A 26,945-nucleotide genomic window follows, 5' to 3' on the forward strand; every position below is an offset into this window, starting at 1 on the left:
CAGACTAGCGCACAACAGAAATGTGTTGTTGTTGGTTTTAATTGAATTTGCCTTCATTTTAATGACTCAGCAGATGTTCCACTGCAGGTGAAATAGACTGTGTTATGCTGATTTAGAGACTCGCTGTGACAGGCTAATCTGACAAGTGAATGCAATATGAGAGGAATAGAATATTGCTTTTTTCACAAGCTGATTTTTTTTAAAAATCCAATAAATGACCGTTGCAAAGAATCAGGTGTTGTGTTTTTAGTATAAACTTTTTAAAAAGTATGAAAAGTAAGACTACAGACTTCAAGAGGATTACCTGAAGTGCTTTTGTCTGCTTCTTTCATTTTATTGTTTGAAATTTAAGTTTCCGGCTGAGCTGATACTTATAAATTCATTCACTTTTTGAATTTTAAAACCTCAGTGCGAGCGCAAGGCAGAATTACAGGGTATTTGAAGAGCATTTTAATAATTAGTTTTAGTTAATATGTAACTATGTTTCTTCGTCCTCAAATGCCTTTTTTTAAGGGTACGCCAATTTGACTTTCTGCAGCTTGTCAAATATAAGTACTTACATTTGAGTTCTTGTCTATAGCAAGCATTGATATGCATGAGCTACTTAATGATAGCATTTCCATTCAAATAATGAGAGCCTACTTCTGCTCACTGAGAGACTGAAGCATAGTACATGCTGTTCCAGCAGGCAGCATGTCTTGCTGCAGTCTTTTTATAGTCTGGCTGAGTTGCATCTGAATACCTTCCACCCGGGGATAGGCTAATGCATAATGTTTTAAAATGCCCAATTATTTTTTGTCTGTCTGCCACTGCATCAGCAACACTTCTCTGAGCTAGAAGACACCCCCCCCCCCCCCCCCCCCCCCCCCCGCCCCAACAGCCAGCAGGAGGGTGTAAGTGACACAACATGCCCTTTGTGTAAAGCATGTCATCAACTTCGCTCATCATTGCTGGACTAGTGCTGTATGCAAAACTGCATTGTGTGTAGGGCGGCTTTCTACAGAGTAAAGTCCTCCTCGATCCAATTAAACTGAAAAGTTCTCATGGCTTTATGTCTCAAGGTTGCGCAGCTTTGTTGTGTTTAACAGTTTTGTAGTGATGGCTGGAAATATCACTCATGGGCTTTTATCGAAAAACTGATGCTGACTGGTCACTGGGAAACAGCTTCTGTTATTTTTACAGACAGTGGGTTGTCTCTGGACATTTTCTCTCACTTCTCCAATGTTTGCTGTTAAGTTATTTGTTCAGTTTCCTCCTTTAAATCTCCTGCTGTGTCAGTCTTTCAGATGTTTTAACAAACTATTTGTTTTGACAGAGCTTTTTTTCTAATCCTCCTCATGACAGTTAACAGACAATTTCATCATTATTTTTTATGATAAAATTTTTCAAAACTGCTCTCATTGCTCTTCCCTTACATACTGTACCTGCTTAATTAATAAGGATAACGGTGCATTGCCTTGATGTGGTATCTGTTGCAGATGTATCTGAACAAATTATTACAAGTCCATAAGCACAGTGTCCAATCAGTACACAACAATCATTGAATATGTTGAAAGAAAAATATTTCCTAAAGCATAATTATTTGCTGTAATATTTACCACAGCTTATCAGCATTCTTATGTCCATTAGTTTTTTATTAAACTCTTGCTCTCTTCCACAGTGTGTCTTTTATCCTGTCTCTCTCCTATCACCCCCAACTGGTCACGACAGATGGGTGCCCCTCCCTGCATTTCTTCCTGTTAAAAGGGAGTTTTTCCTTCCCACTGTCACCAAGTGCTTGCTCATAGGGGGTCATTTGATTGCTGAGATTTTATCTCTATTATTGTAGGGTCTTTGCCTTATAATATAAAGCACCTTGAGGCAACTGTTGTTGTAATTTAGTACTCTTTAAATAAGATTTCATTGGTTCAAATTGAATTCTTAATTTAAAAAAAAAAAACTCTTTCACAAATTCAAATCAAATCAAAGTTTATTTGTCACATGCATGGTCATACAAGGTACAACTAGCAGTGAAATGCTTTGACGACTTCCCTTACACTATAGTGCAAGATAAAGATATAAAAAGAATGATTTAAAGAATATAATCAAATTAAGTTCCAGTAAGCTAGGCCACCTCATAAGAATGCAGTCTTGTTGTTTATATCGGTCTCCATAACATGTTCAAGTAACAGATTAATTGATGTCTTCTGCTTGTGCTGATAACACAATAGCTAGGACTGTAGGATCTGTTTGGATATGAATCATTACATCATTTTATCATGTCTTTCTTCATTAAGTAACAGTCGCATTTCAAAATAATGTGTGTTTATTGGATTCCAGCTGTTGCTAAGACACATCAAATGCAGAATTATGGTCTTTCTGCTCACCATTAACAGAGATTTCCATATGCGTGCTCCAGATGCCCAGTGTGTCTACTTCTCGCTCATTATCTGCTCTCTGTTTACAAGCTGGCAGAGAGGCAATCATATCTCATTGCAAGTGCAGCTGGAAACATTTTGATATTCAGCTGTCCATTAATTTTAAGTGTATGCTTTGCTCATTACAAACACCTCTTATTCTTTCATTATAGGTAATAAGATGTTATCAAATATTATCTCTGCAGAATACTGATGTACTCAATAAATGGAAATCTGGCATGCTAAAAAAATTTGGCTGTATGGCATTTTCATTTTCATTTTTTAAAATGATGTGTTTCTTAAAAATCAAAAGTATCTTTTCTGTGCTAATGCTTATGAAATGTGATAACATCCATCCATCTATCTATCCATTATCTTCCACTTATCCAGGGCCAGTGTTACGTCGATTCACATTTCCCCATCAGATACTGTTTCCCCAGTGTCTCCTCGCCACTCCACGCCACCCACGCGGCAAAAAATGCGCATGCTTGCTCCGCAGGAGAATTACAGACACCATGCAAGCTCAAACAACGTGTTTCTGCAAAATATATATATGAGAGAGAGCAAGAGAGATACTCCATGCAGCCCAGGATACCTACCTACGGATAGCTCTATATAACCCAAAACTGGGGGAATGCATCCTGATGGCCCAATAAGTACCATCAGATACTGTTCCCCCTCTGTTTGACCTTTCACAGTATTCGTAGTTCTCTTGCAGCGCAAGCACGGCATGCTGGTTACGAGCGCTGAACAAGCATTTGCGTTTTTTTGCCGCGTGGGCAGCGCGGAGACACTAGGGAAACAGTATCTAATGGGGAAACGCGAATCAATGTAACACCGGGTCGCAGGGGCAGGAGCCTAAGCAGAAAAGCCCAGGTTTCCCTCTCCCCAGCCACCTCCACCAGCTCATCCGCAGAGACCCCAAGGCATTCCCAGGCCAGCCAAGAGGTATAATCTTTCCAGCATGTCCTGGGACTACCCAGTGGGACATCCCCAGAACACCTCACCCAGGAGGCATCCTAGTCAGATGCCCGAGCCACCTCAACTGGCTCCTCTCAATGTGGAGGAGAAGCGGCTCTACTCTGAGCCCCTCTCGAATGGCTGCACTCCTCACCCTATCTCTAAGAGAGAGACCAGCCACCCTTCAGAGGAAGCTCATTTTTGCTGCTTGTATTCGCGATCTTATTCTTTCGGTCACTACTCAAAGCTCGTGACCACAGGTGAGGGTAGGAACGTAGATCGACCAGTAAATCGACAGCTTTGCTTTTACACTTGGCTCCCTCTTCACCACAACAGACCGGTCCAGGGTCTGCATCCCTGCGGACGCAGCCTCGATCCATCTGTTGATCTCCTACACCCTTGTCCTGTTACTCGTGAACAAGACCCTGAAAAACTCCTCCACCTGGGGCAAGAACTTTTTTCAGCTAAGGACCCTGGCCTCAGACTTAGAGGTGCTGATTCTCATTCCAGCCGCTTCACACTCGGGTGTGAACCGTTCCACTGTGAGCTGGAGGCCACCACCTGATGAAGCCAACAGGACCACATCATCCGCAAAGAGCAGAGACGAGATTCTGAGGCCCCCAAGGAAGAAGCCTTCTGCCATCTGGCTATGCCTAGACATTCTGTTCATAAAAATTATGAACAGAATCGGTGACAAAGGGCAGCCCTGGCGGAGTCCAACACCCACAGGAAATGAGTCCGACTTGTTGCCGGCACTGCAGTTGTACAGGGACTGAATGGCCCACAAAAACAGGCCAGACACCCCATACTCCTGCAGGACCTCGCATAAGATACCCCAAGGAGCGCAGTCAAATGCCTTCTCCAAGTCCACAAAGCACACGTAGACTGGTTGGGCAAACTCCCACGCACACTCAAATATCCTCGAGAAGATAAATCAGAATCAGAATCAGAATCAGAAGGTTTTTATTGCCATATGAGTGAACAGGTTCACAGCATTAGGAAATTGCTGCGGTACTTCGTGCTTAAAGAGCTGGTCCAGCGTTCCACGACCAGGACGAAAACGGCATTGTTCCACCAGAGAGATGGGGAAGGATCCTCTCACACACACACAGTTTCACCTCAAGCACAATTCAGATTCTGGCTAAGCTGTTTTATCAGATAATGACTAAACTACAATTAATATCTACTAAATGTTTTGTTCCATTTGTTGAGTTACAAAATTATTTGTTTCAGCCTAAAAACAGATTGGAATCTTTATCTACTTTGAAACTCCGGAAAGTCACTTTATAAAAAGTTATGTTGTTTCTTAAGTTCAGATTTGTGATGAACAAACACAAAAAAAATATCAGTGGGTGATTTAAATGGCTTTCAAATTCTCAAATTTACCTTAGGTTTTTACCTTAAACCATGGGTATCCAAAGTCTGGCCCACAGGCAAAACATGGCCTCAGCTTGGATTTTATATGGCCCGTGTATTTGGTCAAAAAATGTTATTTTTTGGCCGTTGGCAATGGTGTCATGTAACAGATGTCTGCCAACTGCTTGGCAACTGAATGATTGACCAATCACAGCAGTGTTGCCAACTTAGCAACTCTTGCCTTTAGCGTGTGTTTTTTCCTCACTTTTTGTTTCTCCTAAGATGTTATGCCTCCTTCCTACAGCCTCAAGTACAACTACATGCAAATGACCAATTATGCAAATTAGGTGATTATGTCATATAGCGAATCTAGCGACTTTTAGGACAGCTAATAGCTACTTTTCTTCCTGAGGAGTTGGCAACAGTGACTCACAGCCCATGCTGTGTGATGCTGTGTGGCTTTAGTGGGAGTCATGGGTGACCCGGAGGGCTCTGCAGGTGTAGACTCCTTATTTGACACTTAACAGGCTTGTGAGTCAAATGAAAACATTGCCAAAGCAAGCGATTAAGTGGCTATGTTGATTGCTAAACATGGCAAAAGACTGTGTTACAAAAATAGCAGAACACATTTGCCCCGAGAAGAAAGCAAATTTTGCTAACATTTGCCTGGCTCCGAACACTGGCACACAGAACTGAAGCGCTATGATCACACATTAACAGATAAATGGAAGACAAGTCAACGAACTTTGATTTTGTTTCTTTTTTGTTAGCCTTCAAGGAAAAGATGCAGTAGTAAGCCAACCATTTGCACACCCTTTGAAACGAAGCTGCAACTTTTCCAGAGACACTTGTCACAAACGGAGCCCTGCACCACACACTTCCCACCTCTGTGGGATGTCATGGCTGGCAACTGAAGTTGCCTGCTTAGATACCCGCTGGTGAGTTCAGTGACCATTTTGGGGATTTTGCCTCTATTGAAAAGAACAGCTGGAGCTGCAGCTGGAGATGACTGAGCTTCAGGGAGACAGCTGACACCAGCATCTCTCTCTCTCGTGCCTTTTTACCAGTGTTGAGCCAAAAAGTGATTTTTGGTATCTGACAAAAAATGATTGGCTGTTTTTAAACTGATGTAAAGGACTTTTTGGCCAATAATCTGTCAAACATTCTTCTCATGAATTATATGAATTCATTCTGAGCGAGAAAGAACATTCCTGTCACATTCCTGTCACAATCACTTTTTGGCAAAGTGACTTTTATATATTCTTCATTTATCAGGGTAAAAACGCTCATTGACATTGAAAATGTATTTTTTCAGAGAGATCTGGCCAAGAGGGCAGCAGAAGTTGCAGCATATATAACATCACAGTTTTATAAAGATGCTTGAAGAGGGCAAAAATTATATGTATGATTATAATGTATATACAATAATACAGTCATAAAGATATTTGCAAAACAGGTCATTTCTTTATTTTATGTATAAACCCTTCATAAATCCTGTTGAATGCAGTCTATTCAACAATATAAGTTGAGATATTATACATCAAAAACACATTAAAAACATCAGAAATCATTTTTTGGCACAATACCAGCACCTGAATAAGATCAAGTTTCCAGAAATGTGAACATTTGCAAAGAAAATGTTCAGGTTGTTTGGCTCCACATATTTGTGTGAACAGAGTTTCTCTGTTATGAGTTTAAACAAGAACCACTTGAGATAAAGACTAAGACACTCCCACCTACGTGACATTTTATGCATGTCTACCGCTGCTCTCGAACCTAGGACCTAAAAATGAAAGCATTTAATAACAGAATATTTATACAGTATGCATCTTTTATTGTTTAAAATAATGTCATCAGGGACTGTTGGCGGAAACTTTCACATTATCAAATCTTCCCTCCTTGAAAAAAAATTTGGACACCCCTCCCGTAGCCACCCCTCCCGTAGCCCCTTAACTGGCCAGGGCCCGGTGACGGGCCAATCATGTAACTGGCTGCACCAAATCACCTGACAAACCTACGTGATGCCCTCTGAGTATTATTGGCTCTGGGAAACCCATTTCTTAACATGATTGGCCGAATGAGGTGTCAATCAAAATGGGCGGGTCTAGCCTGCCATATAAATGCACTTCATTCGGCCCGTGGACCGATTGCAGTCCGTGGGCCGGACTTTGTGTTCGGTTAAACCATGAACACAAAGTAACATTCATTGAGCTGTTATTTTACAGTGGCCAGCAATTTAATAAATGTTAAACAACAGTACACTAAAGATAAAATAAAATCTTTGTACTTGAATAAATTCCTAACATTTTTCCATGAATATTTTGTTTTTCATAATGCCTCCATTCTTCTCCTTTCATGTAAAAATCCTGCAAAGACCATCATCAGTCCATTGCTTTTAAAGCGCACGTGACCAATAACACGAGTGTGCTCAATTAGAAAAGCTCTTTCTCAGAGAGAGGCGGATAAGTTTGACCCTGCTGTGAGAGAAATTAAAGGCCAGGGCTGTTAGTTTTCACTGCCTTGCCTTCTCCTTGCATCCTTTGTTCCTGCATCCTTTTCTGCAGTAAGGAAAAGGATGCAGTATGTGTTGCCTCTTTTCCCTCTTTTTTATTGCCTTCAGCATTACTTTTTTCTGCTCTTGTGATTTATCTCATATTCTTCCATCCCTACATCTCCCCCCTTCTTGCTTTGTTACCACTGCCTTTGTTTTGTTTTGCCTTTGAAATTTGCGCCTTACAGTGTGATAATAAGCTGTCTATCTAGGGGTGCAATGGCACCCAAGAGTCACTTTCAGTGTTTGTGCATCTATATGTGTGAGCTTGGGTATGTGCGACAAAAAAAGACAGCTGAGTGCTTGTATGAAAGTGACACCGTCCCTTTCCGTGTGTGTGTGTGTTTGCATTTTTGTGTGTGCATATGTGTGTGAGACTGCAGACATATAATTGTTTGCAAATGTGTGTTGTGTGTGGATGTGAAGAAAAGTGACAGTGACAATCAGCAAGTGTGAGTGTGTGCGTTTGCGTGACATCCGTCAGTTTCCCTCAGACTGTGAAGGCAACCCACAGAGCAGGAAGCAGGGAAAGGCGCCACACCCCCCGCTGGAGAAATAGAGAATGAGCAGGGCAGATAATACCCTCTTATCTTCCCCACCAACCCCCTCACCTCCTTTTTCTCACTCTAACTCGCCTCCCCTGACTCCCCAGTATACACACACACACATAAACTCCCCCTTTCTCTCCCAGCACTCTCTCTGCAGGGAGAAAAGCTTTAAGTTGGATTTGGTAGTGGTGGTGGGGAGGGGAGGGGAGGGGTACTCACGTCGCAAAGATGCCAACCCCATAACTCACACAAACAAGCACTCACTTTTAGCCAATTTGCACAAAAAATAAACCAGAGTACACAGAAACATACACACTATCTCTTGTTTTCACTTGTGATAAAAGTGCCTGTAGGAATCTTTATGCTTGATTTAAGCGGGCAACTTAATTAAGTGTAAAATTTGTATTTACAGTAATTAGCCTGGCATAAGATATATATGTATGGTTGTTTGTGTGTTCATTCAGTGTGTATTCATTTATTCATTCAGCATTCATTTGTGTCAGTCAGCATTGACAGAATCTGAGGAATCTGTAGAAATATGTCAGGATGACATGTGGGATAAGGATTCAGCCACAGAATAATACACAGGCACCGCAAAGTATGTGTGAGCTTGGGTATGGGACCTCAGATGCACCTTCCACTGAATGAGAAACTCGTTACAATTTTGAAATTCACAGTTATTAAGAAGTTATTGAAAGGAGCCAGTTGAGGTGGCTCAGGCATCTGATTAGGATGCCTCTTGGCCGCCTCTTGGGTGAGGTGTTCCGGGCATGTCCCACCGGGAGGAGGCCCCGTGGTAGACCCTGGTCACACTGGGGAGATTATATCTCTCAGCTGGCCTGGGAACGCCTTGGGGTCCGTCCGGATGAGCTGGAGGAGGTGGCTGGGGAGAGGGAAACCTGGGCTTCTCTGCTTAGGCTCCTGCCCCAGCGACCCGGCCCCGGATAAGCGGAAGAGAATGGATGGACAGTTATTGAGAAATTTTTTTGTGCTCCTCAAAAAGTTTTGTCTATGCATCTGAGGTATGCGTGGTACTTTCCTGTCCTGTACTGTCCTGTCCTACATCCTACCACCACTGAGATTCCATTGTGCCATGATGGGTCATCAGAGACTAATCACCAAATAGATTAATTAATTTCTGTATGACCCGGATAACAGCTGGGATAGGCTCCAGCCCCCCCGCGACCCTTAACAGGATGTGCGGAAGCGAATGGATGGATGGATGGATGAATTTCTGTATGACAATAAATCATGTTGCATTCTTCCAAGCTCTCCTTATTGAAATTATAGCTGTCTATCACCCCTTGCTCTCTGACCACTCATCATCAGATTGTTCCATCGCCCACACTGGTCGATACATTCAGGTGAAATTCCTGGTTCATGGTACTGCCTGGTACTTGCCATCTTTTGCTTCGTAAATCTTTTTTGCTAAGCCAGCCATTGGCTTTCAGATACCAAAAACCATGCCATGCCCTCTGGAGTTTCACCATTCCCCATTTGCCTCCCCACCAACCAATGCTTATGTTGCCTCCCTAGGTTTGTCGTCTGAGGGGCAACTGGCTTCCTGTGCCAACGTGTGGTGCTGTGGTAGAGAATAGCAGAAGGCACACACGTTGAGCTATCGTAGCTTCATAACAGGAAGTTTTATTCTTCACCAGAAAATCTATAAACATACCTCAAGTGTTACTAAACTGAATATAAACCAATGGCCTTTCACTTTAGTCTCTTTTACAAAACATGGCCATCGTGCTCCTGAGTCAAGACAATATGAATCACAAAACATTTTCACAACTTCATAAAACTATTCAGTAGAGTCTCTTTGAGTCCATCAACAAATTATAATCACAATGTACAACAAGAACTCATTCATTTTAAAGATAAACACATAACACCCTCATACTGCTGTTCTTAACTCGATCCTTTTAACTACATGTGTAACAGACAGTAACACATTTGCTTTTAACCATTGAAACACCTATTACAGCATTAAGTGCCTGAATGAACTGTATTTTTACATACCTTTAGCTGTTGTTCCATTTTGTTTACACAATTAATTAGCTTTGTTCATAAAACAAACACATCTAATGCTATAATGCAAACTATCAGCTATATAAAATGCAATGCTCCTTTAATGGCGCTTCTCTCTCATCAAGAGTCATTCATCGACAGTCGCCATTACTCACTAAGTCACCTTACCAAATTACATTACTGGTTTCGGTATTAAACCACCAAAACTGTACTTTAACTAAACATCATAACCAGAAGAATAACATATGACTGTTCATAGAGTGCACATGAGTAAAAGTTCACATGTGAGTCCAGCAGTTTCTCATTTAGTTTTGGTTAGCTTCCCCACTCTACTCCACATTAGCCAAGTCCGCTAGCATTAGCATCGCTTAGCATACATCAATAAGCCACGATTTACACACCAATCGCTTCACAAACGGCTTCTTTTGCCGGCCTGTACAAGTCTCTCATAACAACCTTCTCTACACATATGGTCTGTATTGCACAGTCATTGTAAGGTGTTTTTACTGACCTGTGGTAGAGAATAGCAGAAGGCACACACGTTGAGCTATCGTAGCTTCATAACAGGAAGTTTTATTCTTCCTCTGTGCCCCAAAGCTACTCCATACCCCGAGCGCGATACGCCCTCTAGCGTCCTGCTGTGGGATGGCACCATGATACATGAAACTGCACAGGACTCACAACAGTGCTTAAATGACAGTCAAATCTACAAATGTAACAAAACAAAAAAACTTTAGGGGTGACTGTTTTTATCTTTATCACCGTTTGATACTTAATCTCAGAAGTGAGATCATTTCAACCCTCTACACTCTCTCCCACTCAAAGAATGTCTCCTGACATTTGTTTCTATTTGTGTGGACCCGTCAGTGTATGAGAGTGTACCAGTTGTGGTAGTATGGTTGGGGATGGATGGGGTAAAAGGAGGATGGAAAGCCGGGATTGGACACGTAGGGTTGGCTGGCTGAGAGGGCGTTCATGTCCGTTCTCCAATGGCGGTATGATGGCTGACCCAGAGTGTCATATGTGAGTTTTTCTGCTGGTCGCCCTCTCCTCTGTGACCTTCTTACCTTGTCGTTTTCTCCTATGTTTCCTCCATCTGTTTCATCCACTTGGTCAGACCTTGTTTTGACCAACTCCTCAGTCTCCACAATGTCCTGCTCTCCCTCAGATTCTTGCCTGTTAGTAGGACAGAACTCTCTGGCTGTTGCATTTAACTTGCGCTGAGTTAGCGATTTCCGCCGTGCCATGACAGTTTCCCGCTGCTGAGGACGCTCCTGTAGAATAACAGGATCTTGCTGGCAAGGGTCTGCGAGTCTGTAGCATGGGATTCTGCTCCGGAGGTCACGATGGTAAGTATACTCATCTTCCTCATCAGAGCTACTTGTTGCTGTTTGGTCAACATATTTTTCAGGTTGTTTTTGTCCCTTCCGTCTGGTCTTTTCGTCCACGGGAAGTTCTTCTTCAAGAGGTAGGTCATTTACTGGCAGCAGTAGATTTCTATGCAGAACGCGCATGGTCTTACTTCCTCTCTCTGGCTGCACCTTATAGACTGGCCCATCTCTGACTCTCTCCACCACGCGATGTACGACCTTCTCCCAATAGGCACGCAATTTCCCTGGCCCTCCTCTCTCTGACAGATTTTTCACCAATACCCTATCACCTGGCTGGAGAGTGACCCCTTTTACACGTCTATCGTACTGTTTCTTGCCTTTGGCTGAGGACTTAAGGCTGTTGTCTGCAGCTATTTGATAAGCCACTCGCATCCTCTCGGCCCATTTTTGTACAAAGGTTTGGTGGTTACGTGCCTCAGTCTCTTTCCTTTGGCTAAACAGCAAATCGACTGGCAACCGTGGAGCCCTGCCATACAAGAGGAAAAATGGAGAGTATCCTGTTGCTTCATGTCTTGTGCAATTATATGCGTGCACAATCTGAGGCAAATGATCTTTCCATTCACTCTTTTTCTCTTCTCGTAGGGTACGCAGCATTTGGAGAAGTGTCCGATTTAGTCGTTCCACTGGATTGCATTGAGGATGGTAAGGGGTGGTTCGTGAATGTGCAATTCCTGACAGTTGTTGTAGTCTTTGGAACAGGCTGTTCTCGAACTCACGTCCTTGATCGTGATGCAACTTTTCTGGATACCCAAACCGAGGAATAAAGTCCTGAAATAACTTTTCAGCAGCTGTCTTTCCCGATTTGTTCCTTGTTGGGTATGCCTGTGCAAAGCGCGTAAAGTGGTCGACAAGGACAAGGATGTACTCATACCCTCCCTTGCTTGGCTCCAGGTGCAAGTAGTCAATGGAAACTAGCTCAAATGGTGCACTGCTGGTGAGGGATGCCATTGGAGCTCTTTGTGGGACACTGGGATGTTTCTGTTTTATGCAAGGGCATTTTTTTGTCACATAGTCCTCAATATCCTGTTGCATATACGGCCAGTAGAACCGTTCTCGGGCAAGGTGGATAACCTTGTCTGAACCTACATGCCCCATGTCGTCATGCAAGCTCTTCAGTACCTCCAATTTGAGTTTTTCCGGGAGGACCAGTTGTACGTTTTGATGTGTTTTCCGATAGAGTAGTCCATTTTCTACCTCTAGCTTGTTCCACTCATAGAGTAGTCTCCTTGTCTGTTTACACATTGCTCTCTTCTCTTTTTCATTCGGAGTCCATGCTCTCTGCTTCAGAGACACAACCTCTCTAATAGCTGGATCTTCTTGTTGTGCTGCTCTGATATCTTTGGGTATGATGCTTGAGACACCGTTTGAAGGCACAGTGTTTCCACCATCAACGTTTAATTGCAATGCAGCAACCCAGGGGACCTCATCATTTTGTGCCATTTTGGTTCCCTGCCACACTGCAGAGACCACCTCTGGTGACATCGTTTCTGTATGATCCTCCATCTGCTGCTGAAGGTTCACTGGGTACCTGGACAACATGTCAGCGTCCGCATTCTTCTTTCCGGGTCTATACTTGATATCAAAATGGAAGTCGGCCAATTCCCCAACCCACCTGTGACCCACAGCGTTTAGTCTTGCTGAATTCAGGATGTAGGTCAAGGGATTATTGTCTGTATAGACTGTGAAGGTTGGTGCATAATACAGGTAATCCCGGAACTTGTCGCAAATAGCCCATTTAAGGGCCAGGAACTCAAGTTTGCCAGAGTGTAGGTGGTAATTCCTCTCGGCAGGTGTTAAGGTTCTAGACCCGTACCCAATGACGCGCAGTTTGTTGTTTTGGTGTTGGTATAACACAGCTCCTAGTCCTTCATTTGACGCGTCTGTGTGTAGCACAAATGGAAGATCAAAGTCTGGATAGGCTAAGATGGGAGGGTTTGTCAGCATCTCCACCAACCTTGATACCACAGTTTGATGTTCATTAGTCCAAGTTACAGGTGTACGGGAGGGGAGTTGTCCCTTGTTCCCTTTAATTACTTGACCCTTTCCCTTACCAGACTGAGGTCGGACGGCACTGCTTGTCTCAGTTGGGCTCTGGAGAAGTTCAAACAAGGGTCTTGCCAATCGTGAGAAGTCTTGGATAAAGGACCGGTAATAACTCAGAAATCCAAGCAATGTCCGGATCTCTCCGACAGTGCGGGGTTTCTTATCTTTCAGGGCCAAGACTGCTTCCAAATCCTTCGGGTCGATCTGAATCCCTTCTCCTGAAACCATTCGACCGATGTATCGGATCTGTTTCTTGAAGAGTTCACATTTGGTGGGCCGAAGCTTGATACCATGTTGTCGCATTTGGTGAAATACTTGTCTCAGATGGTTCACATGTTCATCAAAGGTTTTTGAATAACAAAGGACATCATCCAAATAAGGCACACAGCACTCATCTCTGATGCCCTCTAAGACTCCCTCCATGCACCTCTGAAAGGCGGCTGGAGCGTTTGTCAATCCGAAGGGTATTCGCACCCATTCGTAGAGTCCCCACGGGGTGCTAAAGGCTGTTAAGTGTCTTGATTCCTCAGTCACAAAACCTTGATGGTATGCACTCCCTTGATCCAGGATGGAGAACCATGAGTTGCCCCCCAGGCTGTCCAACAGATCTTGGATCCTCGGTAGTGGATGACGGTCTGGGATGGTCTTACGGTTGAGCTCCCGGAAGTCAACACAAAGGCGCAGACTGTTGTCCTTCTTCCGCACACACACCACTGGCGAGGAATAGGCCGACACAGATTTCCTGATCCACCCCCTGTTTAAGAGGTTTTGGATGTAGTCCTTTACCTCTTTATACAGTGGTCGTGGGATGGAATTGTAGCTCTTCTGGACTGGAGTATTGTCGGTTGTGTTGATTTTTAGTTGTAAGCCAGGGATGCATCCAATGTGTCCTTCATCACGAGCAAACACATCTGATTCCTCATAAAGCAATTGCCGTACCTTGCTTTGGTCAGACTCAGACAGATGGTCTAAACTGACATCAGGGTGCCATTTTTCTTCACCCTGGGCAGTCCTGTAATTTCCTCTTCCCTCACTCCATCCATCATGGTTTGAACTTACTTGAGTAGTGCAGAGGAGAGGGTCACTGAGTGGCTCTGTTGACTTCTGGGTAACTGGATGAATGTTCACCGGTGTACTTTCAACAATTTCCTCGATGAATCCCAAGACTGCTTTCGGAGGCAAGAAAACATCATGCTTTGTGGGATTTTGGATTGGGATTCTTACAATCTTAGAGGCACCAGCCGGTACATCAACAAGAGCAGGAAACAACTCCAACCCATCTGGCAAGCTACACTCTATATCTGGCTCAAACAACATGACTCCACCTGCAGGAAAAGCTCTAATTCGACATCTCACCTCGCAGACCCGACTGCTGTGGATGGTGAGTCCTTTCTTTCCCACTCTCACTGTTGAGCGTTCTGACTCTTCCTGGTGTGGCATTGTGTGAACAACAGAGACAAGAGTTTCAATGCTATTTTTCTTAATTTTCAAAGCCTCTGACAATAGATCCACTAAATTGGCCTTAGCAGTCTGATCACTGTTTCCTGCAATAATCTCTTGGATTACGTTGAAACCTAGTAATGGGCTGCTCACACCCGCTTGGCTCACTAGCATCGGGACATGAAGAGCAACTGAGCCATGTTTGCTACTTGTGATTTCAAGAAGGACTTCTATCCACCCATCGAAAGGTACATCTGTTCCATTAGCTGCAGTGACTTTGAGGGGGTGGTCTTGCAGTAGGCTTTCTAGTGGTTGAATTGGTACATTGGGTAAAGCTTTCTGCACCCAAGACTTATCCACTATGCTTACCTGGGCCCCACTGTCCAATAGCATCTGGAGTTTGACCCCATCCAAGCAGCATGTTACCATGCACCTACCACCAATCAGCTGGGCCACACGCTCCCTTCTGGACACTTGGTGTGGTTTGGTGGACTTGGTAGATGAGATTTCCTCTTTGGGGCGCAGCCTCTCTGTAATGGGGGACTCTGCATTATCTGCGGTCACTGGTGGTCCCCCCCCAGTGACCTCACCCGGTTTCCCGACAGATTACCCTTCTGTAAGCAGCCAATAGCCCTGTGTCCCTCTTTTCCACACCGGAAACAGTGTGAGCAAGTGTCATTTCCTTGGGATGTACACTGGTGGCATTTGCCTTTAACTTCCGGCTTGGCTGGCTGTTTTGGACGTGGCGGAGGCAGATAAGTGTTTTCTGTTGCCACATTCACAACAGGTGTGAGGGCTTTCTCTAAGCTCCTGGCCAAAGATGACACTTGTGCAGTCAGCTCCTGTATAGCAGTGCGATTAGCCTGCACCTCGGCTTGCATCTGACCTGCATTTTGTCTATCGCTATCCTGCTGGGCGGTGTTGACACTGATTGTCTTTTGTTTATAGGCCTGGCCCAACCTAGTTTTCCTCTCTGTGTCTTCTCTCAGTGACCTCGTAATCACTTCGAGAATAAAGTCATCAGTCACACCCATGTCTGAGATATGGGGTTGAAGGTCTCGTCTGATGTATGAGCATTTTTCATTCACTCCCTGGTAGAGTGAATGAAGAAACACTCCTTGCACCAGTTTGCTGTCATATTGAAAGTCTGTACCTTGTTTAGAAGCAAACATAATACGTTGTTTCACCCCCATCAGTCTGTACATAAACTGTTGTGGGCTCTCTCTGTCATGTTGTTTTGCGTTACTCAATTCCTGGAATAATTCAGTACTGCTTTTATCCCTAAGGTGTGCTTTGAGGAAACGCTTTAGCTCAGCCAGGGTCAGGCTATCTTTGGTCATAAGCATGTCTTTTAAGGTACCAGGCTTAATTATCTTAAGCACGGTCCTTAAAATTTCAGCCTCTGAGAAACCCTCGGCCAGCCCTTCGTCTATTTGCTTACACATACTGTTAAAACTCAAGTCAGAGTCCAAATCTGAGATGTGACCACCATGCATCTTAAAGTCTCTATGTGGTAACAATGCAGCTACATCAGTCAGTTTTATTAAACCAGTCGCTGGATCAGCAACTACTGATTTTGATACTTTCTTACTCACTACTGCTGCTACTACAGGTGGTTCAGTCTCTGATACCGAAGCAGCATCCTCTTCATCAGACGCTTGGTTGTGTTCAACAGTTACCTGTGCCCCTTGCAGTTCATCGATGAGGTCACGAAACACCAGCAGACGAGACATCCCCTGATCCTCGAGATTCTTTAGTCGTTTGCTTCTCAAGAAGTCAGTGATGAAATCAAAGAACTCCACCTCCGTGGCATCATCACCAGGAAAATCGTCACCCCCTTCTTCTTTGCAGGCAACTGCAAGTTGACAGAGCAAGTCTCTGTTGGCAGCACTGGTCAGCTGGTGAAGTTGCTGCTGGATCTCCCACCGTAGGTCGTGTAGAGTCGCCATCGGTGGATTGCTGGAGTCAGTTGCTTTGGTTGCTAGCTCTGTTAATCAGAGGGATGTGACTCCCACAGTTCTTGGCTGATTAGCACCCGTCCACCAGGGGGCGCTAATCCCGGACGAGCCCCCAAATTTGTTGCCTCCCTAGGTTTGTCGTCTGAGGGGCAACTGGCTTCCTGTGCCAACGTGTGGTGCTGTGGTAGAGAATAGCAGAAGGCACACACGTTGAGCTATCGTAGCTTCATAACAGGAAGTTTTATTCTTCACCAGAAAATCTATAAACATACCTCAAGTGTTACTAAACTGAATATAAACCAATGGCCTTTCACTTTAGTCTCTTTTACAAAACATGGCCATCGTGCTCCTGAGTCAAGACAATATGAATCACAAAACATTTTCACAACTTCATAAAACTATTCAGTAGAGTCTCTTTGAGTCCATCAACAAATTATAATCACAATGTACAACAAGAACTCATTCATTTTAAAGATAAACACATAACACCCTCATACTGCTGTTCTTAACTCGATCCTTTTAACTACATGTGTAACAGACAGTAACACATTTGCTTTTAACCATTGAAACACCTATTACAGCATTAAGTGCCTGAATGAACTGTATTTTTACATACCTTTAGCTGTTGTTCCATTTTGTTTACACAATTAATTAGCTTTGTTCATAAAACAAACACATCTAATGCTATAATGCAAACTATCAGCTATATAAAATGCAATGCTCCTTTAATGGCGCTTCTCTCTCATCAAGAGTCATTCATCGACAGTCGCCATTACTCACTAAGTCACCTTACCAAATTACATTACTGGTTTCGGTATTAAACCACCAAAACTGTACTTTAACTAAACATCATAACCAGAAGAATAACATATGACTGTTCATAGAGTGCACATGAGTAAAAGTTCACATGTGAGTCCAGCAGTTTCTCATTTAGTTTTGGTTAGCTTCCCCACTCTACTCCACATTAGCCAAGTCCGCTAGCATTAGCATCGCTTAGCATACATCAATAAGCCACGATTTACACACCAATCGCTTCACAAACGGCTTCTTTTGCCGGCCTGTACAAGTCTCTCATAACAACCTTCTCTACACATATGGTCTGTATTGCACAGTCATTGTAAGGTGTTTTTACTGACCTGTGGTAGAGAATAGCAGAAGGCACACACGTTGAGCTATCGTAGCTTCATAACAGGAAGTTTTATTCTTCCTCTGTGCCCCAAAGCTACTCCATACCCCGAGCGCGATACGCCCTCTAGCGTCCTGCTGTGGGATGGCACCATGATACATGAAACTGCACAGGACTCACAACAGTGCTTAAATGACAGTCAAATCTACAAATGTAACAAAACAAAAAAACTTTAGGGGTGACTGTTTTTATCTTTATCACCGTTTGATACTTAATCTCAGAAGTGAGATCATTTCAACCCTCTACACTTACCATGCCCTCTTGGCTGCACCTCCAAAGAAACATATTTGTAAAGCATATTTTTAGTCCTTTTCAGTCCAAGCAGTTATTCCCACATCAACTTGCAACCACTTTCAAGTTTGCAATGAACTCTTACATCTTTTCTCCGAGTCTCACTGTTGGATCTCAGTTCACTAGTTTCTGGTTCACAACAGTTGCTGACATTAAAAAAAAAAAAAAAAAGCAATGGAGATGACTTCCTCAAAACTCACAAAGAGGTAGACTGAGAGAAAGACTGGACTTACCCTAGTGGGAGAAACACATTTCACTCAACTTCCTCTGCTGTTACTGAAGCAGAGATGAAAAGGCTTTGCAGATGGTGGTTACACTGTAGCCTCTCTGGTTAAAAGCAACCCTGATGATATGTTTCTCCTCTTTTCACCTTTAAAAAAAAATCTTACATAACACCTACAGATTAGTTTTAAGTGATTCGTGACAGAAGGCCAGCAGCAAGAGTGAAAGGGAAGGTATACAAGATGGTAGTGAGACCTGCTGTGATGTATGGTTCGGAGAGGGTGACACTGACAAAAAGTCAGGAAGACAAGGTAGTGGTGGCAGAGTTGAAGATGTTAAGATTTTAGAAATGGACAAGATTAGAAATGAGAATATCAGGAGGAAAAGAGGGAAGACCACAGAGGAGATTCATGGATGTAGTGAAGAAGGAAATGCAGAGGGTTGGTGTGACAGAGGAGGATGCTAGGGACAGGGAAGATGATCTGCTGATGCGACTCCTAAACTGAGCAGCCAGAAGAAAAAGAAGTAGTGGTGTTTGGTCGTATACATCTAGTATAATAGTTTTAATTTCCTGAATGATATGAATTATTCATATACAACCATACCTTTGCACAAGCAAAATATTTCCTGGAGCTCATCAACAGGGAAAGAGTGCCACATAACAGAGACAGAACCCCTATTATACATTTGTTACAGTAATAAACTTATGCACAATAATTGATAACTCACAACTAACTCTGCTTTACAAGGCAAACACTGTAGCATACAAATAGTAATAAATACATTTACACAATTATACTGCAAAATGCATCACTGGAGACCACTAGGTAACCAGTTAGCATAACAATGTGTAAGTAGTCGGGAAAGGTTCTGCCACTGCAGTACAGCCAAGAACAGAAATGAGAGATGGAGGAAGAAAAAGCGAGGTCAAATACACACCTAAAGAACTTGTGATGGTCCTCCACACCCAGACAGCTGACTATGTCATACCCAAGGCTAATAAGTGTTTTCCCAATGGCTGCATATCTCCCACCGTGAGAACATTTTAAGCTTAATGACAGAGAACATCCCATCAAGAGAATGAAAAAAAAGGCAATGTGTTTGAAAACATGTTTAAAAAGTCAACGTGGCACTACAACAGTCTTAAAATCATAAGAGGTATAATGTTATACTTTACCTTTATACTCCTATGCCAAACATTTATTATTAGGTATACTTTATTATGTACACTTTTGGCCACTTTATTAGGGACACGTGTGTTGATTAAAGTGGCTGTCTGCTATGTCAGATACACGCCTAATAATATTGCCAGTGACTTTTTTAGGTGCCAGCTCCCTTCTGTTTTTCTAGGCAACTAATTTCCCTCTTTTTAGCAGCAAGTCACAGTCTGGCAGAATCAACAATCCTACCACAATTTCTCCAGAAAATGCACTTTCTACTTTATTTAACTGCAGTTTTGATTTTCTGATGAAGTCAGAAAACCCATTTTATTTATTGTTATGGATATGTGGTTCTAATTTATCTCTGTTTTGTTCATTTCATTAAAAAAAAAAATTATTTTATGTGTTCCCATGCACCCCACTAGAAAAGCCACCAGAATATTTAAAAATATCACAGTTCAGATTTGTGGTTATACCACCCAGTGCTAATAAATACTGAAAACCTTATCTTATTGTGCACACTCTCTAATCTTTGGTAAATCCTTTATTGTTCTAATTTAGCTTGAGAAAGTCACAAATGATGTGATTCTCATTTAGTTTTTGTTCCTGGGGCCAAGAAATGTACTACAGACTAGTTTGTAGTTCATCTAAGGTGATTGCCAGCCTTAGTTGCAGACAAAAAGCAAAGGCTTTTAATAATGTATCTAACTAATATCAGGCTTAATACATTCTCTCAGACATCAGTCACATACAGTGGAAATGCACAGTATCAAATCAGGCAATCTGTGGATAAAATTAATAGCTTCAAGTCTGCTGATGATTATAATCTTCTGATTGTATTATCTTCACAAGCCCCCAGTGGGAATCTAGGTGTATTATAACAGTCATTATTATGTTTATAACTATAGTTGAGGGAGGTGTGTGTGTGTGTGTGTGTGTGTGTGTGTGTGTGTGTGTGTGTGTGTGTGTGTGTGTGTGTGTGTGTCTGCGTTTTTGCGTCTGTATCCCATTATCTCTGTCGTTAACCACAATAATGGCACTCACTGTGGGCACCTCGGGCTATGTTTTGAAGATCTCTTGTGCACACACACCAAAGCTGTCTTCAGGCCTGCATCTCTGCCTAATTGGAAAGGGAATAGTTGCAGTGTGGGCGATCACACCAAGGCCCCTAGCTCATTGACACAAGGTTAAAGACCCATTAACTTGACCAGTAGAAAAATTGAGGAGAGGACAAAAGGGAGACTGGGTAAAAGAGAGATAGTGAAACAGGAAAAGGAACACACAAAGAATCACCAAGGCGGGCCACTGCAACCTCATTAATGTGAGCACCTGCAAACCCGCCCAAAGCTTTGAAGATACCATCATGCAGCATGGAAGCAACAGTAATACTATTTACAAGGCTGCTCATATTTGAGACCTTTTCATGAAAGATCATGTTAGAGTTTTTGTCACAGCACAGCAGAGAACCAGATATATGATAACCCAGTCTCCTAGTGTTCATAATTACTATTAAAGATGTTCAGTACTAAAGTTGCTAGAGTTTGAAGGGCAGCATCCTTTATGTATCTAAAAAGTAGCATCTGTTTAAGATACTCTGCTTGAGCTGTAAACACTTATCACCTGGTTGCCAAAGCACATAGTTCACACATAACAAGTTCACCTCACATTTTTATGGAGTAAGGACTGTACTGATGTGATCTATTGAGTTTTTTTTTAACTTTGAGTGTGTGTCTTTGTTTTCTATGTTTGTTTGTGGGCAAGTAGGTGTGTGTGTGCTGTCATTGAGAGTTCCATAGCAATCTAAAGTCTGCTCTACTCAATCCACACTGCACAAAATGGGCACATATTCTGCCCCTGATTGTCAAGAAAGGAACACCCTGTTTCCTGTTTTTGATTTTCTGAGAAGCACCGTGCTGAAAGTGGTGAAGTCCAGAGGTTGAAGGGCTGGGCAAATCAATTCTTTTTGAGCTGAGCGTTTGTGTGTTCTCTAATGCGTCTTTTACTTCTGGAATCAAATCAGAAGGCTTATAAAAGGAATATTCATGTAAAGAGAATGATTAAGAAGGAAAAATAGTCTCTGGGATCTTAATACGGCCTTGCCAATGTGATATGTAGGGGTCGGCTGATGCTGAGTCTGTTTGATTATTATCAAAGTATGTTTACACACATTTTACTGAAATCACACATCCTGCAATCTAGTAAGTGGATAAAAAATTAGGGGTAAAGGTAACCTTGCCCGCTCAATTTCTTTTTTTTCTTTCTACTTCTCACCTCACAGCCCCACTGTTTTTCCACTTTTGAATCTGCTATTTTTTATTCCTTTTGATATTCCCGCTTCTCACTCATTTGTTTCCCTACTTTTTTCTTTGAAACTATTTTACTGAACGCCACTTATTAAAGTCAAAGGTTTTTGAGTTTTGGGTCCTCAATGACATAATGTGCTTCCAAGACCCAAGACTCAAATCCTAACCTAAAACTAAAAACTGTCCTCAGTTTCCTAAAAAGAAAAAAACTAGATGTAAAACAGCATACACAACACAGGAATAACACCTGTCCTGATCCTTTAGTCATTATGTTGTCCTTGTTGAAAGTGACATGTGTTGGTGTTTTGTCCCTGCAGTAAGCACAGCGCTGCCAAACTCCCACTTAGCTCTCAAACACACAAGTCTTCCTTTCAGCTCCTTTACATCATTTGAAGTGACAAGATCCCATTGTGGCCATGCATACTGGCTAAAGTCTGTTAACACAGCACATGCTTTACTATATGCAGTCGCAGGTACACACACACAAAGTTGTGAGCGCCAAGACACACCAAATGTACCTGACATGAGTGTTCCTAGTCTCTCATCTCTTTCACAGGAATCAATGGGAGCAAAGCAGTGGTTCATAATACAAATAGCCTTCACATATTGTAAAGCCTCAAAGAGACTATAACGGAAATAAAGCAAGAAATCGAGAACCTAAAAAAAGGAAGAGGAAATGAGAACACGAAAGGAGATGAAGAGATTAACAATGAGCCTATGACTCTTTGCTCTGAGACTTACTCCACACAGCATGTTGCACTGCCAAGTGTTGCATGTGATATTATTTTTCTTAAATTGTTGTTCACAGTTGAATTACTTGAGGTTAAAAAAAGCACATAAAATTATTTCAATTTCTTAGCCATGTGATAGTGCATTGTGTTTGTTCATATACGTGGGCATGACTGTTTGTTTGGTAATAGTGTGATTTTAAAAGTAATATATTTCAACTGAAAGCTGAAAGCTGTTTAATGCCATTCATCCATCCATCAATTTTCAGCTGCTTATCTGGGTGTGGGTCATAGGGCAGCAGTCAAAGCAAAGGCACCAGGACCTCTTGCTGCCAGCCGTCTACTCCACCTATTGAAGCATTTCCAAGACAGTTGAGCGATGTAATCTCTCTAGTGTGTCCTGGATCTGCCCCAAGGCCTCCTCCCAGTAGACCATGCCTAAAAAGCCTCACTTAGGAGGGGCCCAGGAGGCATCCACTCAGATGCTTGTACCATCATAGCAGGCACCTTTTGAGTAGTGACTTTACTCTAAGCCCCTCCCAAATGGCTGCAGGTCCTCACCTTATTTCTAAGGGAAAGCCCAGGCACACTTCAGAGGAAGCTCATTTCCATCACCTGTATTTGTGATCGCTTTCTTTTGATCACTATCCAGAGCTCGTGACCATAGGTGAGGATAGGTACAGTATGTAGATCAAAAGCTTTTTTTGACAGCTTTACTTTCACACTCAGCTCTCTCTTCACCACAACAGACTGATGCAATATCCACATTACATTACACCAATCAGTTGGTTAATCTCCCACTTGACTCTCCCCTCACTCCTGAAAAAGAGCCCACAATGTCATGGTCCTCACTCATTCTATCTTTCTTTCCACCTTTAGTGGCTCTCTCTAGCTTGCGTGTTTGTTTTTGTGTTAACCACTCCTGTTTTGGGGGCGGGTCATGCCTCTGCTCCCATTCTCCTGGTTAACTCACCTGTTGGTAATCGGCTGATTTGCTGTGCACAATTTAAGAAGAAGGATAACCTGCAGTCAGCACCGGATCATTAAGCTACTAGCAGTTAGTGCTACACTGTGTGCATTCAAACTGCCTGCATGTTTTGCCTCCATCTCATGTGTTGTTCTCCTCTTCACAGGAATCTTGGGAGTCTGAGTGAGTCTCTGAGTGAGAGAGGGAGTGTTTCCCTGTGGAGAGAGCTGCCTTTGGTTTTGCCTTGCATGGAGCCATGGCCCAAACTGGAATTGCTAAACTGTCAATCAATTTAGTTTGGTTGTAAATAAACTTGTAAACTTTTTCAAAGTCTGTACCTGAGTCTCATCCTCACCACAAATCATGACACACCATATTAACTCCTCCACTTGAGGCATCAGCTCATCCCCGACCCAAACTGTCCTTTTCCACGTGAGACCCATGTCCTCAGATCTGGAGGTGCTTTCTCATTCCTGCCTCTTGATACTTGGCTGTGAACTGCTCCAGTCCAAGATGGAGGCCATCGCCTGATGAAGTTTTCTTTGTTGAAATTTGAAATTCTGCACATTGTTGAAATTTATTCAAATGTGAAAAAAAAAATCTATTTTGAGCAAAAGTAGTTTTGTTGAATAAAATATGAAAGAAATAAAAGTATTATCCCCAATACTTCAAACTGTGGAATTTGAACTCCAGTCTCTTCTGAAAGTCCTTTGACTTATGAGCTGCCAGTACCTCCTTCCTCCTAAGGTGGATTTTTAAGCTTATTCAAACTGGAAGCTCCACAGTTTAAGTCTGTGAACATGGAAAGATAAAAGTTTTCATTTACAAACTGATGTAACTGACTGACTAATAATTCAGCACAGGACGAAGACTAAAAGAGAAGTACAGGTTGACTGGTAGATCACTATAACCCAGCACACACAGTTCTCAAGTTCACAAAATACAAAATTTGATCTATTGTTCCGGGACATAAATTTCCAATTTTTTATTAGACCAGACTCACATGCATTGATTTATATCCATGTTTTAAAGGGCTAGAAAAGTAAGAATTGAGGAAGTAAGAAAGTCATTTCACTTCTTATACCAGAATCTACACAGAGCAGATTATTTTTATACTTTCTATAGTATTACTTTTACACTACACTTTTACACCCCCAGGTGTTGCCATATCGGTCGGGTGCAGTGTGTGTCAGGCAGTGGCCAAGACCAGAGGCCCTGCCGGACCAATTCCTGGCTATCAAGGCTCGCAATTGAGACATGGAATGTCATCTCTCCTGTGGGGTGTTACATCCCCATCAGAGGCCTAGGGGTGTGGGGAGTAACATAAGGCTGGATGGAAGAACATGGAGGCTTTTTTAAGGTGGATTAAAGCTTTATTGCCCAGATAACATAAGGGAAGCAAGATTATAACTTCAGGGAGAGCCAAAGCCAACATAACAAACAAGACAGCCCTGAACTAGGAAAAGAAAACCCCATCAACTACTTAACTAAATCAAACCAAACATACAAACCTACACCTCAGCTCCCTAACAAGCGACAAAAAAAAACAGGAGAAAAAGGTCGGTCGTCAAAAGAAATGTCAGCTCTCCCCTACCAGCTTCCACAGGGCACTAAAGCAGACAAGAATCAAAAAAAAGATTAACAAATAAAACAAACAATTATCCACAAACATAAGCAAACAGATACATCTCCAAAGTGCCTGGTGCACTAATTACCACCCCATGGCCAAAGGCCCTGAGGCACACCTGCAGCCAGCTTATGTAGACCCTGCAGAGCAGCAGGTCCCAGACTCCAGCCAATGGCAGCTGGACAGCAGGAGTAAGGGCTGGGGAAGGGCAGATCCCACGCAGCAGGTCCTGGAAGCAGCATAGCACTTATAAAAATGTCAACAAGGGAATGTAACACCCCCACCCATAAGAACAAACACATGTTTGTTAACCACAGTAGATAAATCACATTCGTGAGAGGGCGTCTGCCACGACGTTGTCACATCCCTTCTTGTGTCTAATGAGGAGGTTGTAGTTCTAGCAAATTAGTGTCCACCTCATCAGACGCTGATTGTTGTTGTACATGCGCGACAGGAACACAAGGGTGTTGTGATCTGTGTAAACTTCTACAGGCTGTGATGCTGAACCCACATAAACCTCAAACTGTTGAAGGGCAAGAAGCATGGCCAAAGTTTCCTTTTCAATAGTTCAGGGCTGTCTTGTTTGTTATGTTGGCTTTGGCTCTCCCTGAAGTTACAATCTTGCTTCCCTTATGTTATCTGGGCAACAAGGGAATGTAACATGGGGAAGGAGCTTGAGCTGGTGCACAAGGCTAGATAAAATCATGCTCACCTCAATGCACAGCTTGGGCTCTGGAACCTGGATTCTGTTCCTGTCTGGAGTTGCCCTTGGTGGGAGGCAGAGGGCTGGGGTGGGTATCATTGTATCCCCTCAGCTTGCTGCCTGTACACTGAAGTTTTTACTAGTGGATGACATGGTTGTTTCCCTGCAGCTTCATCCAGCCTGATCTGAACCAGAATGGTGTTTTGTTACTGAACTTCTGTGCAGATCAAAGTTTGTCCGTAATGACCACCATGTTCAAACATAAGAATGCCCATAAGTGCATGTGGCACCAGGAAACCCTAAGTTGCAGGTCGATGATCGATTTGGTAATTGTATCATCAGATCTGTGGCTGTCTATTCTGGATACTCGGGTGAAGAGGCGAGCTCAGCTTTAACTAGTCTCTACCTGATGGTGAGTTGGATCAGGTGGCAGGGGAGGATGCTGGACAGACCTGGCACATCTAAATGTATAGTTAGGGTGTACTGGGAACACCTGGCAGAGGCTCCAGTCCACCTGCTCTTCATCTCACACCTCCGGCAGATCTTCGGCACCATTCCAAGGGAGGCTGGGAACATTAAGTCCGAATGAACCATGTTCCACACCTCCGTTGTTGAGACTGCCTCACGGAGCTGCAGCTGAAAGGTGGTTGGTGCCTGTCGTGGTGGTAATACCTGAACCAGACACCGGAGGTGAAGGAAGCCATTAAGTTGAAGTAGGAGTCCTATCGCGCTTGGTTGGCCTGTGGGACTTCGAAGGCAGCTGATGAGTATTACTGGTAAGCCAAGTGGAACACAGCTAAAGCACAAACTCTGGTGTGGGAAGAGTTCAGTGAGGCCATGAAAAAAGGCTTTCGGCCTGCCTCGAAGTGTTTCTGGCAAATCGTCAGGTAACTCAGAAGAGGAAAGCAGCGCTGTCGGTGTTTAGTGTGGGTGGGGCGCTGCTGACTTCAACTGAGGATATAGTCGGGCTGTGGAAGGAATACTTCAAGGACGTCCCACTGACATGTTTTCTGTAGAGGAAACAGTCTGGGGACGATGGGGACAACTTGACCATCACATCACTAGTGAGGGGAGAGGAGAGCAGGAG

The sequence above is a fragment of the Archocentrus centrarchus genome, chromosome 9, assembly GCF_007364275.1.
Source record: "Archocentrus centrarchus isolate MPI-CPG fArcCen1 chromosome 9, fArcCen1, whole genome shotgun sequence".
Taxonomy (NCBI): Eukaryota; Metazoa; Chordata; class Actinopteri; order Cichliformes; family Cichlidae; genus Archocentrus; species Archocentrus centrarchus.